This window comes from Chiloscyllium plagiosum, chromosome 1, assembly GCF_004010195.1.
Source record: "Chiloscyllium plagiosum isolate BGI_BamShark_2017 chromosome 1, ASM401019v2, whole genome shotgun sequence".
In the NCBI taxonomy this organism is placed as follows: Eukaryota; Metazoa; Chordata; class Chondrichthyes; order Orectolobiformes; family Hemiscylliidae; genus Chiloscyllium; species Chiloscyllium plagiosum.
Window position 1 is genome coordinate 20,898,241 of NC_057710.1, and position 18,766 is coordinate 20,917,006.

Below are 18,766 nucleotides of genomic sequence, written 5' to 3' on the forward strand. Positions count from 1 at the left end.
CTTTCAAAACCACTCTCCCTAATCTCTAGATCATCCAAAACTCTGCTTTCCAAAACATTACTCTCATAAAGTCCTGTTTCTCCATCATTCCAATATCTCAGCATATCCTAGCTTTGATGCTCAACTCCTCATGGGGCTTGTCGGTATCACAATGAAGGGCTTTTGCCCGAAACGTTGATTTTACTACTCTTCAGATGCTGCCTGAACTGCTGTGCTCTTCCAGCACCACTAATCCAGAATCTGGTTTCCAGCATCTGCAGTCATTGTTTTTACCTGGTATCATAATGGAGGCTAGCATCATTTGTGTTGCTTGATATATCATCCCTCCTTATCTTATGTCAGATTCTGTAAAAGCTAATGGTGCAGGAAATCCATGTTTTGTAAATCGCTGTTGTTACCTAACCCCTCCTTCTCTAATAGAGCTGGGCAAATAAGAGATGGATATCAGCTTTGATTCACATTAGACAATCCCTCAAACTTCTAATCCATATTTGGTGTCTGGCATAATTGGATCCCTTCAGATTGTATCATTTCTCTGACAAGTCCCAGTTAGAATTACTTCAGGAAGCTGTCAGGATGACTGTCTAAAACAAAACAAACTGTTGATATACGATGACCGCACATGACGTGCAATAATCTGCTGATGAACGCAGGGCACACATGGGAACATGGGACTGGGACCTCCTAGCTATTATAGTAACAAGGCTGAGAGAGAGACAGGACTGGCAGCTCAATATTCCAGGTTTTAATGCTATAAGAAGGATAGGAAGGGAGGCAAGAGAGGAGGAGGAGTGACATTTTTGATTGAGGAAAACATTACTGCTGTACTTAGGATATTTCTGAGGGACCATCCAGTGAAGTTACATGGGTAGAACTTAGAAACAAGAAGGGGATGATCACCTTGATGGAATGGTACTGTAGACCCTCCAATAGTTGAGGAAAATTGAGGAACAAGTATGTAGACAGATCTCAGATATTTGTAAGAATAATAGTTTTGTAATAGAAGGGGATTTTAATTTTCCAAACATTGACAGGAACTGCCTTAGTGTTAAGGGCTCGGATGGTGAGGAATTTGTTAACTGTGCTCAAGGTAATTTTCTTTATCAGTATGTAAATATGCGGACTAGAGAAGGGGCAAAATTTGACCTTCTCTTCAGAAATAAGGCAGGGGGAGTGACTCAAGTGTTAACAAAGGAACACATTGGAACTACTGATCAGAATTCTAGTAGTTTTAAAATAGTTATGGTAAAGGATGAGCCTTTCATTAAAGTTAATGTTCTTAATTGGAGTAAAGCAAATTTTAATGGTATGAGTCAGTAATTTTCAAAATTTGATTGGAGTAGACTATTCACAGGTAAATGGACAGCTCACAAGCAGAAGGCTTTCACAAGTATGATAATGTGAGTTGAGAGGAATTATGTTCCTGGTCGAGTGAAGGGTAAGACAGGTAAGATTAGGAAACAATGGATGAATAAAAATACTGAGGCTCTGCTCAAGGATAAGAAAAAATTATACATTAGACATAGAGAACTGGGATCAAATGAATCTCTTGAAGAGGGTAAAGAGTATAGGCACATTGGATATAAGTTTGCTAGGTAACATCTTCAGTGGGCCTCAGGCGAAGCAATGCTGAAAATTCCTGCTTTCTATTTGTATGTTTAGGTTTCTTTGGGTTGGTGATGTCATTTCCTGTGGTGAAGATGTTACTTAGTAAGGTAACGAAACATCTGGAAATGGACCTTGCAGCTCAGTGAGCAAACCTACATCCAAAACCTCAACCTGAGCTACAAATCTTCTCAAAACTCGTATAGGGACATTCTTAAGAGGGAAATCAGGAATGCAAAAAGGGATATGAGATAGCCTTGGCAAATAAGGTTAAGGATAATCCAAAGAGATTCTACAGGTACATTAAGAGCAAAAGAGCAACTAGGGAGAGAATAGGGTCCCTTAAAGATCAACGAGGTCATCTGACTGTTCAACCTCTGGAGATGGGAGAGATATGTGATGAATATTTCCGGTCAGTTTTTATTGTGGAGTAATAAATGGAGGGTAGAGAACTCAGGGAAAGAAATATTTATGTTTTTAAAATAGTTTACATTACAGAAGAGGAAGTGCTGGATGTCTTAGAAAACAAAAAGGTGGATAAATCTCCAGTTGATCAAGTGTACCCCATTGTGTGAGGTTAGAGAGGAAATTGGGAGAGATCCTGGAGCGATATTTGTCTCATTTATTAACAAAGGTGAGGTGCTGGAGGACTGGAGGATGGATGATGTTGTGCCTTTATTTAAGAAAGGCTGTAAGGAGAAGCCTGGGAACTGAAGACCAGTGAGACTGACGACAGTGGTGGGGGAAGTTGTTGGGGGTTATTTTGAAGGATAAGATTGGCATGCTTTTAGAGAGGCAAGGACTGAATTATAATAGTCATCACAGCTTTGTGTGAGGGAAATCATGCCTAACAAACTTGATTGAAGTTTTTGAGAAAGTAACTGAAAAGATTGGTGAGGGCAGAGCAGTACACGTTGTTTACATAGATTAATTAGTAAAGCCTTCGACATGGTTCTGCATGATAGACTAATTAGTAAAGTTAGATCACATAGCATTCAAGGAGAGTTTGCCAATTGAATACAAAATTGGCTTTACGGTAAGAGATACAGGGTGGTGATGGAGGGTTGTTTTTCAGAATAGGAACGGTGGGAATAGTGCTGGGCCCACTTTTATTTGTCATTTCTATAAACAATTTGGATTAGAGTTTAGGAGCTATGGTTAGTAAGTTTACAGATGATACCAAAATCAGTGGTATAGTAGCAAGTGGAGAAGGTAGTCTAAGATTACAGAGAGATCTTGATCAATTGGGTCAATGGGTTGAGGAGTGGCAGGTTGATTCAAATTAAACTCTATGTGGGGTACTGTATTTTGGTAAAACAAACAAGGGCAGGATTGATACAATTAATGATAGGGCCCTTAGTAGTGTTGTAGAACAGGGGTTCAGGAGACCTCGGCAATGGGTACATAATTCTTTGAAATTCATGACACATGTTGACAGGGTATTTAAGAAGGCACTTGGCACACTTGCCGTCATTGCTCAGACTCTTGAATATCGGAGTTGGGATGTCATGTTGGGGTTGTACAGGACATTGGTGAGGCCTCTTCTGTCGCATTGTGTGCAGTTCTGGTTGCCCAGCTGTAGGATGGATATTATTAAACTGGAGATGATTCAGAAACGATTTACCGGGATGTTTCCAGGAATGGAGGGTTTTGAGTTATAAAGCTAGGGACCTCTTTCACTGGAGCATAGGTGTTTGAGGGGTGATCTTTTTGAAAGGGACATAAGGGACATAGATTAGGTGAACAGCAAAAGTCTTTTCCCCAGAGTGGGGGAGTTCAAAATAGGGGCATATTTTTAAGGCGAAAAGAGAAAGATTTAAAAAAGACATGACGGGAAACACTTTCACACACAGAGTGGTTTGTATGTTTAACAAACTGCCAAAGGAAGTGGTGAATGCAGGTGCAATTACTACATTTAAAAAGCATTTGGATAAATACATGAATAGCAAATATTTCGGGGGCTATGGGCCAAATGCAGGCAAGTTTGGGAACATGGTCAGCATGGACTGACTGGGTTGAACGATCTGCTTCCATGCTGTACGACTCGATAACTCCATGGATAAATGTGTAGTTTGAATGCCGTTGACAACTTTCAGTAATTTTTAACTTTCAGCACATAAATGTCAGATGATGTCCATTTGACTGTCACTGATCAAAGTTAAATCAAACACGTTTCTGGAGCAACAGCAGCTGATGCCAAAGTAACTGAAAGTTACTAAATAAGATGGGCCATGGGTCATGAGGATGACACTTTGATTAATGTGAGTTTGCAAGAGATGGATAATAAAAGCACACGCACAAAATAAAAGGCAGAGGACGTGCCACTATAAATAATGGCTCCTGACGTTTTCATTCTGAAGTAGTGTTGAGTCTATTGACACTGCTGATAAACAGAACAAATTCATCATCTGCTGCAAACGTTATCAGGAGTTTAAGAAATATCATAGAGGGGCTATGGATTCTGAATCCAAAGAGCAAAATAAAATGATAAGCAAGTCTGAAAAAAAATGATTAGCGAGCTACCAAATGTCCTTCCTAACTTTTCTGCTTACTATTTCCCCATAATTAAATCAGGTTGAAAAACTGGTAAATGAATTTGGAGTTTAAACACAAAACTTTTCCTTATAAATATTACATTTCCATGAATTGTCACTTTGTAAATTGAATTTAACTATTAAGTGGAAACACTTATTCAGTATTTCATTTTGGGCATGCATTTTAGGATGGACAAATGTATGTTAAAGTAATTGCAACAAGTTTACAATATGCAAAACAGGCCATTTGATCCAACGAGTCTGTATTTTACAGAACGCTCTATTTCCTTCCCACCCCTTTCATTGCACTCCATCAGCCTAACCTTTCATTCCTTTCATCCCTCATCTAACATCTCTTGATTACAAAAATGCAAATTAGGAGCAGAAGGAGACCATTCTGCTCATTGAACCCACTCTGCCGTTCAATCAGGTCATCTGATTACCCGACAAACCCACTCATTCCGATAACCTTTCATTCCCTCTACTCATCAAGGTTATCGCTACCTTTTCATGAAAACTGTTTGCTCAAACTTCCCTTTGAGGAAATGAATTGCAAAGCCTCACAGCTCCCTGCAAGAAAGAAATTCTCTTCATTTCTATTTTTAAAAGGCAACCCCTTATTTTAAAACAGTTATTCCTGGTTCTAGATTCTCCCACAATAGGAAAAATCCCTTCCACATCCAACTGTCAATACTTCTCATGATTTCATATGTTTTAAATAAGTCACCTCTTACTATCTTCACTCCAACAGATAAATATTCTAGTCTGTCTAAACCTTCCTCTTTGTACAACCATTCCAGGTATTTGTTCAGTAAACCTTCAGTCAGCTGCTTCCAATGCAGTTACATCCTTCCTTAAATAACAAGATCAAGTCTGCCACAGTACTCCAGATGCTATCAACCAATTCCCTGTAATACTGTAGTAGATCCTCCCTCTACTCCCTCGAGTCTCAAAGAATGAGTGCTATCTCATTGAATTTTATAAATTCTTATAGGGCTCAACAGGGTCAATGTGGATGAGTTGTTTTCCCTGATTTGAATCTAAAATCAGGAGATTGAATCTCAGGATAAGATGTAGGACTTTTCAAACTGACCTGAGGAGGAATTTGTTCACTTAGAGAGTGCTGAATCTTTATAATTCTATAAACCAGAATTAGCATTTAAAGCACGGCTTTTTTTTCATTTGTGGGAGGTGGACATCTCTGGCTGGGCCAGCATTTAATGTCCATCCCCAGTAGCCCTTGAGAAGGTGTTGGTGAGCTGCCTTTTGAACCACTGCAGTCCACCTGGTGTGGATTGACCCATATATCCTTAGGGAGGGAATTCCAGGATTTTGATCCAGCAATAGAGGAGGAATAGCAATATATTTCAAAGTCAGAATGAGTGACTTGATGGGGGAACTTGTAGTGGTGGTGTTCCCATGTATCTGTGCTCTTGACCTTCAAAAGGGCAGTGGTTGTGTGTTTGAAACAGGGTCCAGACAGAAATCAATAGATTTCAGAACTCTAAAGCATATGGAGAAAATTCAGGAAAATGACATTAATGTAAATTATTAGTTCCTACATTCTGCCGACGTTAGTACTCAATTTCCTTCATGAGAAGCAATGACATTCTATTAGCTTCCCTATTCCTTGTCTTACCTGCATTTCAAACTTCTATGATCCATGCACTAGAACATCCAGATTGTTTGCATCTCAGAGATATGTAATCTCTCATCACTTCGATAATATACTTCTTTTTTTTAATATTCCTAATAAAAGTGATAAATTCACATTTTATATTGTGCAAAGGATGGAAGGATATCAGAAATATTAGGCTGCTTGCCCACAGATCCCTAAAGGCAGCAGGAAAGGTGCATAGGCAGTTTAGACGGCATATCTTCTAATGTATTCCATACCTTTATCAGCTATGGCATACATTAGAAGAAGAGAGATGTTATATTGGAGCTGGACAAAACTTGTCAGACATTCATTTGTAGATTCCTACTGACCCTTCTGCAACATTCTTTCTCACTTCTTTTTGAGTCATTAACAAAAAAGCAACCTTATTCTCAGGCCTCCATTGAAATAATTGATATAAATTTTAAACAGGTGAGGTCCCAACACTGATCACTGTACACAATGCTTGTTACATCTTGCCAACCAGAAAATGACCCATTTATGGTAACAATCTGTTTGCTGTTAGGCAAACCTCTATCTTTGCCAATATGTTAGCTACCCTACACCGGAACTTTTCCTTCCTGTTATAACTTTTATTATGGCACCGTATCAAATGCCTTCTGGAAATCTAAGTGCAGTTAGATTTCCCTTTCATCCACAGCACACAAAGAGCTTCAATTAATTAGTAAACCAAACTTTCCTTGTCTCAAATACCTGTTTAATTCAGCTGTAGTCTCCTTATTTTCCATTATAAATTCCACAGATTCACTTTCTGTAGGACTAATGCTCAATCTGTGAACTCTTTTCATTGTTAAATATTGCTAAACACTTTTACTATCTGCTGTTATATTTTTAACTAGCTTTCTCTTATACTCTACTTTTTCTCTCGTAAACAACCTTTCAGTTATCTCTTGTTGCTTTTTACATACCATCCAATTTTCTGATCTGTTATACATCTTCGCATAATTGTATGCTTTTTATTTAAGTTTGATACAGTTTTTAATTTTCTTAGTTAACCATGCGTAGTGGGGCCACCCTTGGAACTTTTTGTTCTCAATCTAATGTATCTGTTCTTTGTATTTGGGAAAAAAAAGCTCTGTAAATATCTGCTACCCCTTCTCTATTGACCTACTCTTAACCTAATTTACCAGTTTATATTAGCATGCTCTGCTTCCATGCTCTCATAGTCACCCTTATTTAAGTTTAATATACTGGTCTTAGACTCACTCTTCTCTCCTTCAAATGGAATGTAATATTATAGTCACAGCTACTCAGAGTGCATTCACTGTGAGAACATTCATTTATCCTGTCTCATTTGCACAATACTAGGCCTAGTATAGTCTGGTCTCTGGATAGTTACTAATTATAATGTTCTAAGAAACTATCCTGAGAACATTCTACAATCTAGGTTGCCTTTGTTAATCTAATTTTTCCAGATTTTATATATTTCAAAGTCCTCTATGTTATCACTATCGCTTTCTGACAAACTTCCATTATTTCAACCTTTATTTTAATGTAATGGGCCTGAATACCATTCTCAGAAGTGACTTCTTGCCTTTATCATTATTCATCTTGACACACACTGCTTCAACATCCTGCTTTCCTGAACTTAGGTCATCCTTCTGCATTGTGTGTCTGTGTTATTTGCGTTAATACAACTTGCCTCAACTTCTCCTTCCATGGTTTAACTACACTCTAGGTAAAGGGGTTCCTGTTGGAATTTTGGTTTCCCCTACAAGTGGAAACATCTTCATTACATCTGCAGTACTATAATAATGGTGCAGAATGGTGCAGGATGATGGAAGGATGGTTATGTTCTGTGAGGATAATCTCCAAACATCTAAATCCCAGACCAGATTGGTAACAATCTATGACCTTTTGAATTTCTCGTACTTACGAGCAAGTTGCAAGGCTCCAATTTTTCTATCTTCCCAGATTAAATTCGAATGTTTTATTGCTTGCTGCAGTTCAAGAAGACATCTTACCAGCACCTTCTCAAGGGCAATTAGGAACAGGCAATAAATGCTGGCCCAGCCAGCAACACCCACATCCCACAAAATGAACACATTTTTAAAAGACTTGTAAGGCTGCTTGCCTTAGGTTGGAATCCCCAACCATCCGAAATATTTTTATCTTCAGCTATGCTGCCTTTTCCTGTTAATACTTTGAAGACTGTGATCAGATCACCACTTAACCTTCTCAGGGACAACTAGGGATGAGCAAGAAATGTTGACCAGACAGTGATGGCCTCATCACAAATGAATAAAAAGAAACAATCACTTCTGAGCATTTATGACACTATCTGCAGGTCCCTACCACTGTATTTAAACTGTTTGACTTTTAATCCATAGTGCCATTAAGGAGGGAATTTTAGGATTTTGACCCAGCAAAGGTGAAGGAACAGCGATGTATTTCCAAGTCAGGATGGTGAGTGGCTTAGAGGGGAGATTGAAGTGGTGGTGCTCCCAGGCATCTGGTGCCCTTATCCTTCTAGATGGAGCTGACTTTGCAAGTAGGTTAGGAAGGTGTCCCTGAGGATCTTTGGTGAATTTCTGCAGTGTGTCTTGTTGACAGTAGTCACTGCTGCTACTGAGTATCGGTGGTGGAGGGACAAGGTGTTTATGGATGTAGTGCCAATCAAGCAGGCTGCTTTGTCCTGGATGGTGTCTAGATTCTTGAGTGTCGTTGGAGCTGAACCCATTCCATCACACTCCTGACTTGGGCCTTGTAGATCATGGACAGACTTTGGGGAGTAAGAAGATGAGTTACTCACCACGATAGGTAAAAACAAGGATTGCAGATGCTAGAAATCAGAGTCTAGATTAGTGTGGTGCTGGAAAAGCACATCAGGTCAGGCAGCATCCGAGGAGCAGGAAAATCAACCTTTCGGGCAAAAGCCCTTCATCAGGAATAGATGATGAAGGGCTTCTGCCCGAAACGTCGATTTTCCTGCTCCTCGGATGCTACTCGCCACAATATTCTTAGTCTCTGACCTACTCTTGTAGCCACTGTGTTTATGTGGTGAGCAAGTTAAGTTTCTGGTCAATGAAACCCCAGGATGTTGACAGTGGGAGGATTCAATGATAGTAGCACCATATCAAGGAGTGGTGGTCAGACTGTCTCTTATTGGTGATGGTCATTGCCTGGCATTTATGTGGCATGAATGTTACTTGTCACTTGTCAGCTCAAGCCTGGATATTGTCTAGTTCTCATTGTATTTGGACATGGACTGCTTTAGTATCTGAGGGGTTGCAAATGGTGCTGAACATTCTGTTATCATTATGAACATCCCCACTTCTGACCTTATGTTGGATGGAAGGTCTTCATAAAGGAGCTGAAAATGGTTCGGCCGAGGACACTACCCTGAGGAACTCCTGCAGAGATGTCCTGGAGCTGAGATGACTGACTTCCAACAACCATAGCCATCTTCTCATGTGTCAGGCACGACTCTAACCATTGGAGTTTGCCCTCTGATACTTGTTGATTCCAATTTTGCCAAGGCTCCTTTATGTCATACTCAGTCAAATGCAACCTTCATGTCAAGGGCGGTCACTCTCGCCTCACCTGTGGAATTCAGCTTTTTTCTCCACTGTAATGAGATCCGGAGCTGAGTAGCCCCAGTGGAACCCAAACTGGGCGTCAGTGAGCAGGTTATTGCTGAGCAGGTATTACTTGACAGCACTGTTGATGACACTGTCCACCACTTTACTGACGATCGAGAACTAGACTGATGTGACGGTAACTGCTGGGTTGGATTTGTGCTGCTTTTTGTATACAGGACATACCTGGGCAAATTTTCACATTGAAGAAAGTGAGGACTGCAGATACTGGAGATCAGAGTCCAAGAGTGTGGTGCTGGAAAGCACAGCCAGTCAGGCAACATCCGAGGAGCAGGAGAATCAATGTTTCGAGCACAAGCCCTTCATCAGAAATGGTGAATTTCCACATTGTTGGGTAGATGCTAGTGTTGTAATTGTATTGGAAGAGCTTGGCTAGGGGAGTGGCAAGTTCTGGAGCACAAGTCTTCAGTATTATTGCTGGAATGTTGTCAGGACCCTTTCGCCTTTGCAGTCTCCAGTGTCTCCAACCATTTCTTGATATCATATGGAGTGAATTGAATTGGCTGGAGACTGGTATCTGTGATGCTGGGGGAAGGCTGAGATAGATCATCCATTCAGCACTTCTGACTCAAGTTTGCTGCGAATGCTTCAGCCTTATCTTTTGCACTGATGTGCTGGGCTCCTCCATCATTGAGGATGGGGATATTTGTGGAGCCACCTCCTCCACTGAGTTGTTTAATTGTCCACACCATTCATGACTGAATGTGGCAGGACTGCAGAGCTTAAACCTGATCCATTGGTTGTGGGATCAATTAGCTTTGACTCTCACTTGTTGGTTATGTTGTTTGACACGTGAAGAGTCCTGTCAGGTGGCTTCACCAGATTGACACCTCATCTTCAGGTATGCTTGGTGCTGCTCTGGCATGCCCTCCTGAACTCTATTGAACCAGGGTTGATCCACTGACTTGATGGTAAAGTTGAGTAGGGGATATGCCAGGCAACAGGTTACATATTGTGCTGGAGTACAATTCTTCTGCAGTTGATGGCCCACAGTGCCCTATGGATGTCTAGTCTTGAGCTGCCAGATCTGTTCAAAGTCTGTCCCATTTAGCATGGTGATAGTGCCACATGACACAGTGGAGTGTATTCCCAGTGTGAAGGTGTGACTTCATCTCTATAAAGACTGTGCTCGTCACTCTTTCTGATCCTGTCATGGACAGACCTCTCTTCGGCTGTTTGACTGGTAAAGATGAGATCAAGAATGTTTTCCCTCTTATTGATTCCCTTACCACCTGCCCAGACCTAGTCTAGCAGCTGTGTCCTTTAGGACCTGACCAGCTCGATCAGTTATGCTGGTGCTGAGCCACTCTTGGTGATGGACATTGAAATCCCCCAACCAGAGTACATTTTTCACCCTTGTGATCTCAGTGCTTCCTCCAAGTGTTCTTCAACACAGTGGAGTACCGATTCATCAGCAGGACATATACAAGAGATTTTCTTCCCTATGTTCAATTTGAAGCTATGAGAGCTCATGGGGCCCAGAGTCATTCTTGAGGTCACCCAGGACAATTTCCTCCCAACTGTGTACTATTGTACTGCCACCTCTGTGGGTCTGTCCAGCTGGTGGGACTGAACATATCCAAGCATGGTGAGAATTTTTTTCTGGGATGTTGTGCATAAGGAACACTTCCATAGGTACAGCTATGGTGTTTGACCAGTCTCAGGTGTAAGTAAGGAGGACATTTTCGGGTCACCAGACTTCTGTCATTGTCATTTCTGGGGCCAAAGTTGTGAACATGGGGAAATAAATAGCTACATTTTGAAAAATGTCCAAATTACAGAAGAGGAGGTGTTGGACAGCTTAAAATGCATAAAAGTGGATAAATCCCTGGGACCTGATCAGGTCCACTCTATAACTCTGTAGGAGGCTAGGGAAGTGATTGCTGGGCCCCTGTTGAGATATTTATATCATCGATAGCGATGGCAAAGGTGCCAGAAGACTGGAAGTTGGTTAAGTGGTGCCACTATTTAAGGAAAGTGGCAGGGAACTGTAGACCAGTGAGCCTGATAGCATTGGTGGGCAAATTTGTTGCAGGGAATCCTGAGGGATAGGATTGACATCTGTTTGGAAAGGCAAGGATGGGTTTGGGACAGTCAACATGGCTTTGTGCATGGTAAATCATGCCTCACAAACTTGATTAAGTTCTTTGAAGAAGTAACAAAGAAGATTTATGAGGGCAAAGTGGTGGGCGTGATCTATATGAAATTCAATAAGATGTTCGACAAGGTTCATCATGGTAAGCTGGTTAGCAAGTTTAGATCTCATGGAATACAAGGAGAACTAGCCAGTTGAATACAGAACTAGCTAGAAAGTAGAAGTCAGAGTGTGCTGGTGAAGTGTTGTTTTTCAGACTAAGGCCTGTGACCAGTGGTTTCCCACAAGGGTTGGTGATGGGACCACTACTTTTCGTGATTTATGTAAATGATTTGAATATGAACATAGGAGTTATGGGCAATAAGTTTGCAGATGACACCAAAATTGGAGGTATAGTGGACAATGAAGAAGGTTACCTTAGATTACAATGGGATCTTGATCAGATGGGCCAATGGGCAGAGGAGTGTAATGTAACCCTGAGGACATCTCCAGTATTTGAGATTACTTGTACATGCTTCTAGCCTCACTCTTACTGCTGTAGAGGGAGCAAGAAATGTAACATGAGGATAGATGGAGTAGATGACAAAGTGGTGGACAAATATGATAAGAAATGGAGCAGCACGTAGATAGGACAGTGAAGAAGTCATTTGGCACACTTATCTTTACTGGTCAGTGCATTGAGTATAGGAGTTGGGAGGTCATGTTACAGCTGTACCAGACATTGGTGAGACCACTTTTGGAATATTGTGTGCAATTCTGGTCTCCTTCAAACCAGAAGGATGTTGTGAAACTTGAAAGGGTTCATAAAAGATTGACGCTGATGTTGGCAGAGTTGGAAGGTTTGAGCTACAGGGAAAGCTGAACAGGCTGGCACTGTTTTCCCTGGAGCGTCAGAGGCTGAGGGGTGACCTTATAGAGGTTTATAAAATCATGAGGGGAATGTGTAGGGTAAATAGACAAGGTCTTATTCTTGGGGTGGGGGAGTCCAAAACTTGTGGGCATAGATTAAGTTGCGAGGGGAAAGATTTTGAAGGGACTTTTTGTTGCAGAAAGTGGCACGTGCATGGAATGAGCTGCCAAAGGAAGTGGTGGAGACAAAAAAAACTATAGATGCTGGAATCCAAGATAGACAGACAGGAGGCTGGAAAAACATAGCAAGGCAGGCAGCATCAGGAGGTGGAGAACTCGATATTTCACATGTAACCGTTCTTCAGTCTTGAAGAAGGGTTACACCTGAAACATCGACTTCTCCACATCCTGATGTTGCCTGGCTTGCAGAGGAAGTGGTGGAGTCTGGTCCAATTACAGCATTTAAAAAGCATATGGATGGGTATATGAATGGGATTGGTTTAGAGGGATATGGGCCAAGTGCTGTCAAATGGGACTGAATTAATTTAGGCTACCTGGTTAGCATGGATGAGTTGGACCAAAGGGTCTGTTTCCTTGCTCTACATCTCTATGACTCTAAGTGCTTCATCTAATTTAATTTCTTTGTAGAGGCTTGGTATTGATTGATATAACTGAGTGGCTTGCTGAGAGTCAATCACATCGTTGTGGATCTGGAGTCACATGTAGACCAGACCAGGTGAGGATGGCAGACATTAGTGAGCCAGATGGTTTCCTCCCCCAATAAGCAGCAATGGTTGCCTGGCTGTCAGTAGATTTAATTCTAGATTTTTAATTGGATTTAAATTCCACTACCTGCCTTGGTGGGATTCAAACCCAAGTCACTGGAACATTTGTTGTGATTTTGGATTAATAGTCTAGCAATAATGCCACTAGTCCATCGCCTTCCCATCTCTGCATGCTTTAAAATGTTCCTTCCCTTTAGCTCAGTTACCGATCCTAATAGTGCTTGAAATTGAATTTTTGCACATGTGGATCACTTTTATTTTACTGTGTTAAAGGCAATTTATATATGCAAGCTGCTATTGTGACCAGAGGGTATCACCAATACTGTGTGATTTGCTCAATTTTGTACTTGTTAACTGACTACAGCACAACATTGTCGAGAGTGTGTTGCTGGAAAAGCACTCCAAGAAGCAGGCGAATCGATGTTTCAGGCATAAGCCCTTCATCAGGATTCTGCACGCATTCATGCTCTTGGTGTCTAAATCATGCAGTTCTCCCAATCAGCCTGAGATCTCCATTCACCAATTTCCTGTGTGAAAATACTTGGTCTCTTATTCACAAACTCTGTTTCATTTCTGTGAACTTTTGATATTAATCTGTACTCAACTGACAGAAATGGTTTTGCTTTTACGTTGCAAACTATTTTTTCTTTCACATTAGATGGGCATTTGGGTACATTCTGGTCATTTCTTGCTGTCTGCAATTTACCACACTGTTTACAGTCCATAATCTGATGATAGCCAGCTTCCAGTTTGTCATCATACACCCAAATGGTTCACTGGTGCTTTTTCAGAGATGAAGGTCTAGCTGGTCTAGCTAGGTTAGGGTCTAAAATGCATTTCTGAGAATGGAAAGGCAATAACCTCAATTGTGGGCCTCAGAGTGGGTGGGTTATTACCAAAAGAGAAAAGGTGGGTGAGTGGGATTAGCTGACATCGATCTAGTACAGACTACTGAAGGGAATTTTAAAGTCACTTAGAGCATATTACTGCAACTCAGACACGCTTTCAGATTTCATGTAAAAATCAATGAAGTACAGTGGCTTGCGATATAACAAACTGTGTAGCCATACTGCATGCAGCAAAACTCATTAAAATTGAATTTGTTTCTTTTTTTAATGGCATTCAGTGTGAGGAATATCAACTCAGATGAATAGGGAATTATTTCCTGCTGGTTAAGGTGGTGAGGTCCAGTTTCAGAATATCAGGAGTCTGCAGAGGGATGGGAGACATAGGGTGGAACCAAGCAATTGTGGGGAGAAGGGATGGTCCATGGGGAGCTGGGGGTTCTGTTGTATAATTACACAGGAGTTAGACATGGTTGGTCTATCTAAGCTTTCCTGTGTAAATATCCAGATCAGTAAATCAGATTTCTCCTAAGTCTCTCAATCTTACTCGGAGTCAGAGACTCACTCATCGTCCTGTGCAGCTGAGGAATTGCCAATCAACAGTTGAAACTTCCTGATCATTCCCACAGAGTTGGTGCATCAGAACGTCCGAGAGGTTTGCACTGGCTACATCCGGTCATCAACCATCTGGAGACCAGAACGTCTGGCCCATAACTCCAGAATGACACAAATATCATACATTTACATTAAATGCTCCATTTTGAGGCTCTTAGTGGTAAATCTATCAAAGCCACACTTTGAAGGATACAATATCTCAGTATTTGGATTCCAATTTATTTCTAAAACTCAACCTTGACAGGACTTTTGTTTTCTAACAGTCCATTATAGCATTTATTTTCCCTCTCAATGTGTCAGAAGGCTCATTGTAACCTTCAAAACACAAGGCTGGGAGGTGGGATTGTGTCAGCCTCAAGTCAAAGTGCCCACATTCTGGTGGGAGGTATTGGTACAAGCTCAATCCTTCATCTAATTTTATTTTACTCCATTCATGAAACTGCAGGGAGACCACTCAGCAGACCCATGCATGTATCCACCAACACAACATCATTGGAATTACATTCAGCCACTCAATATTCAGGGACATATTGTCTGAATGCTGCATCACAACACTCCATGGCACAGTACGTTCAAAACCCAATTTCCTCAGTGTATCAGTGATAAAATGAAATGTAAATATATGTTGTGGAATATTTCACTTAAGGATCGCAAAGGTACATGCTGAAGAGGAAGGCTATTCAGCCCATGCAACTAATCAATTCCACTGAAATTAACAATCTCCTGATCACAGCATGTTATTCTTGAAAAATTAGAGCAGTTTCTGAAGTTGTATCAAATGTTAATGCCTCCTGTCCGAAGAAATATTAACATAGCATTGGCCATGAATCAGCCTTTTTGCAGTTTAGACATGTCTCCCCTTTACCAGAATTTGCAGTTCAAAGCTAAAGCTGATGAATCTAACTTTTACTGAGTGTTCGTCACACTTTTAAGCTCTGATGCCAAAGTGCAGATTTCTTAAGCTCTTTCTGCACAACATCTAAGCCTTGGATATTTCCCTTATGTACAATAATCAAGCTATACTCAAAGCTATGGACTTCACAGGGCACTGTGGATTGTTACATTTAAGTTTGCCTGATGTACCCTTGTTGGGTCTACAAAAAAACACACAATCACAGAATGGGCACAGAACAGAATTCAGCCCATTCTATCTGGAGAGGATTTCTGTGAGGGCTTTTCAGTAAGTCTCACTCCCTCAACCTTTTGTATCAGCTAACTGTCCAATTTTCTTGACAAAGCCACAATTAAATCAACCACCACCACATGTTCAAACAATGCTTTCCAGATGCATAGAATGGTATTTCTTGACTCGGAAATATATTGCCATTCCTTCACTGTCACTGGGTCAAAATCTTGGAATTCCCTCCCTAAAGGCATTGTGGGTCTACCTACAGCACATGGAATGCTACGGACCTAAGGGACGGTTCACCACTCCTTATCAAGAGTATCTAGCGATTGGTAATAAATGCCCATATCCCAGGAATGAATTAGAAAACAACATATTCCCTTCCTTCATATCATCTTCGTCCACCACTTTCCCATCTATTCCATCTATCCTCATGCTACATTTCTTGCTCCCTCTACAGCAATAGAAATGAGACTAGAAGCATGTACAAGTATTCTCAAATACTGGAGATGAGCTCAGGGTTGCATTACACACCTCATCAGAATGACTCAGCTAAAACTTTGCACACAGAGGCTATTCCCAGGCATGTTTGGCCTCAGCGTGACTCTCAATGGAGGCCAGCTCTGCAGTCTTGATCATTGCCTGATTTCCTGATCAGTTGCAGCTAACTGGGTCTATATTTATATTTATTTCTGCACATATGCACATGCTGATTTATACATATATTCACACGACCAGGAGGCTGCTTCCCTTTGTTCTTCACTGTCCTTATCTTCTGGATATACTTATCTTCTACTCTCTACTCTTGGGAGAAAGTGGGGATTGCAAATACTGGAGATTAGAATCAAAAGGTGTGGAAAAGCACAGCTGGTTAGGCTTCATCCAAGGAGCAGGAGAATCGACATTTGGAGCATGCGTTCTTCATCAGGAAGCTTCATTCTCCTGCTCCTCGGATGCTGCCTAACCAGTTGTGCATTTTCAGCACCACACTTTTTGACTACTACCTTTTCTTATCTAGTGATAGTGGTTTCAACTACACCCTTCTGTTTTTAAAGCTTTCTGGAGTGCAGGTGAGCTGTACCTGGTACCCTGGACAATACCAAATTCTCACTCAAATGACTAAAACAGTTTAATGAGTCATTTCCATGTTACTGTTTGTCAGATTCTGCTGTGTGCAGATTGCTTGTTGCATTTCTTTTATAAAAGTTATTATACCTCACCAAGTACAGAATTGACTTGAAAGCACTTTGGATATCTAAATGTGTTGAAACCCATATAAATATTTGTCTTTTTTTCCTCATTTGGATGAGTTTTCCCCCTGTTTTAAGGGGATGTAGAGACCACTATCACTAACACTAATTGTCCATTTCTCCTCACCCTTGAGGTGAGTAGCTTGTTTGAGCTGTTCAGAGGGCAGTCAAGAATCAACCTCATTGCTTTGGATCTAGAATCATGTGTAGGCCAAATGGGGATGAAAGTGGCCTTTTCTAAAGGACATTAGTGACCTGGATAACTTTTTTAATAAAAGTAAATGATAGTTTTGCGGTCAACATTACTAATTCATGATCTTTAATTAATTGAGTGTTAAATTCCCCCAGCTGCCTTGGTGGGATTTGAAGCCATGTCCTGTGCAGTATTAATTTGGGGCTAAGGACAGTGATATTACCATGAGACAACATTCGTCTTCATGACATTGACATCCTTTTCTTTGTAGCTGTTCACCAGGCCGTCATTCCCAATAGTTATTACACATTTTATTAGTGCAGTAGTCAACACTCCAATTCCCTTGTCTTCGCTATTTTTCATCAATCTGTCATCAGAGCACAACTGTTACATCCCTCATACATGTGTTCATTTAAGCAGCAGTTCACTCCCTATATATCAAATTTATTAACATAACGTTTTCTGTCAGTAACATCCTTGTTATAAACTCATTGCATTGAATATGGTTGTCTTTTTGCTCAACCATATAGTTTATTCAGATGAACTTATAACCCTTTCCTACTTATCTCAATTTTTACACAATACTAGTGAGCATAACACAATATTTCATCATAAACTGTTTGCATTGATTAGTTTCCTTGATTAGCTTAGACAGTATCCAATGATACAATATTGTTTAAAGATGTACAAATGGGTTCATTGCTAAATACAAACAATGTGTGTGTTCTTAAGGGAGAATCAAAACGAGGCACATCTTAAAATCAGAGCTAGTCCATTTAAGGAACGAAACAGAAATTGTTTTTACTTGGAAGAAAGTCATGGAAATGTAACATCTTGTCACCCAAAAGGCTGGGGATGCTGCAATTGGAAGAGCTTGAGAAACTGAGATCATTCAATTTTTGTTACACAAGAGCATTCAGGAGGATGGAGCAATAGTGGGTAAATGGAGTTGAGATATAAAACATAAAATATTTAATTGGATGTTGAGCAAGCTCCAGGGCTGATTGATCTACTTTTACACCCCTGTTTAGATGAGGAGGGTGAATTCAGGATGCCAAATGCCAATGTGACAGTATCTTTACTTTTTTGTCCAGATTAGTTACTATGCTGGCACCTTTCTTTGTAGGCCTCATGTTATCTAGTTCTAGAATAATAACTTTCATTTATCTGGCATCTTTGATGTCCCAAAGCATTTGACCAATAAAGTCAGACACCACATATTGGAAGTAGATATCACAGCAAATGACTAAAAGCTTAAATTCTACATCCCTTACATTTGTTCATGAAACAACTGAAGGTCGTGGAGACTGCCAATCTCTGACGCATTTTCATGGCAACACCTGGACCGATCAGAGCCCAACTGCCTGGTCTGAGAATTAACAGGTTAGCAGTTAACTGTTCTTTAGATTAGATTAGATTAGATTCCCTACAGTGTGAAAATAGGCCCTTTCACCCAACAAGTCCACACCCACCCTCCGAAGAGTAACCCACCCAGACCCATTTCCCTCTGACTAATGCACCTAACATTATGGGCAGCTGAAAATGTGTTGCTGGAAAAGCGCAGCAGGTCAGGCAGCATCCAGGGAACAGGA